This window comes from Cupressus sempervirens, chromosome 7 (genome assembly GCF_028749045.1).
Source record: "Cupressus sempervirens isolate cs-2001-9-10 chromosome 7, ASM2874904v1, whole genome shotgun sequence".
In the NCBI taxonomy this organism is placed as follows: Eukaryota; Viridiplantae; Streptophyta; class Pinopsida; order Cupressales; family Cupressaceae; genus Cupressus; species Cupressus sempervirens.
This window is the reverse complement of record NC_143124.1, coordinates 545,081,753-545,083,503: the sequence shown is the minus strand read 5'-3', so window position 1 is coordinate 545,083,503 and position 1,751 is coordinate 545,081,753.

Genomic DNA, 1,751 nt, shown 5'->3' with positions numbered 1-1,751 from the left:
TTCCACTACTAAACGATTAGAGTAAGCTTCACAAATAGGGTTTCATTTAGTTCATCTTGAAGGTGACTCAATGATAGTATTTAATGTGATCAAGGCAAAAGCTACACAAGATTGACAATTATCCAAATAGATTAATTTTATTTTGTTTCTCCTAGACACCTTTGAAGACTTATGTGTAGATCACATCTACCTAGAAGGAAATGGAAAGGTAAATGAACTATCCAAGAAAGCTTCTTTGGAAGCAAGGAAGCTTGATCCTTAGCTGGAAGGTCCTTTGGCACATACCCTGACATCAAATTAATTTTGCCTCTAACAAAGGAATAGAGAAATAAAATTAGGGAAAAAAGATATATGAAGAATGATGACATAGAAACAATATAGTCATACTTCTACCTTGACTTATGTACTATGTGGGCCAAGTGGCTATTAGCAAAGTACTGGAGTAAAAGGAAATAAAAGAATGCATTAATTATAGGTAAAAATGTTGATGGACACCGCATCTCTCAAGTAATTAATCAACTATCTCGAGGCAAGATTTAAGGATATTTGGGAGTTAATGAGACATGCAAGTTGCAGCTATATGGCCCCAAAATAGATGTGTCACAAGTATTGATCATTGTATAAAACACACATAGAAAGAATGGACACCCCACTTTTCTTGGAGTCTTTTATCAACATGGTGGATTTCTTAGGAGAAATCTCATGCAAGAATCTATTATAGATGTTCAACCTTTGGCATCCCTTCATTCTTCATGTAGACAAAGAGGTTATGGGAGAGGAATTAATTTATACCTTTCATAGGTATAGGGTGAATACTAAAATCACAAGGATTTTCTTTGCATTGACACTCAAGAGAAGGATACTTAAGGGTGATGCCAAAAGCCTATTCCATATGGTCTTTAAACATAACTATTTGGGTGAGATAGATGCAATGTTGGATATTAGGGATGGGGAGGGGAAGATTTTTGTGGTGACTATAATACCCCAAAAGTGGTCTCCAAAACCAATTTGCTCCTAATCTCTAAATCAATCAACAAAAGTCCTAAAATCACTAGGCATTTATAGTCCTAGTTATCTCTATTTGATTTTAATATTGAAGAAAACCACTAATATGCAATAACCACTTAACATTGATAAATTCCTAGATATTAATATATTGGCTATTAAACCCACATAATTAATTAATTTAATTCAAAAGCTTTAGTACTTTGAATAAATTAATAACCTTTGTGCCAAATATACATGAAAAGGGATTTTTTTATCATTTGAATTAAATGTCTCCAAATATTCATTATTTGAATTTAAATATTCAAATATGAGACAAATATTCAAATAATATTCCTCAAACCTTTTCTTGAGTTCAAAAATAGAAATATTGAGTTAACTTAAAAGCATAAAAGGAAACAAATCAATCAACTAACTCTCAACTGAATAGTTAACTCCTAAAAACACTCTAAATCTCCTTTCTCAATAGAAACTTTCTATTTGAATTCAACTCCGAATCAATATCAACCTTTCATTTAAATGAATATTGATCATTAGTTTATCTAGGTTTATATAAAAGGGGGCTTTCTACCTCTCATTTGATGTGTGCAATTTGAGTAATTAAATTATGTTGAATTCATGCTAGAGTATTGTGCATCAACTTTCTTAGACTATTAATATTTTTCTCTCACTACCTTTTTGTTGTATTCATGTTAAACTATAACTTTATTTACTTGTCTAGATTAATACTTGTTTTGCATATCATT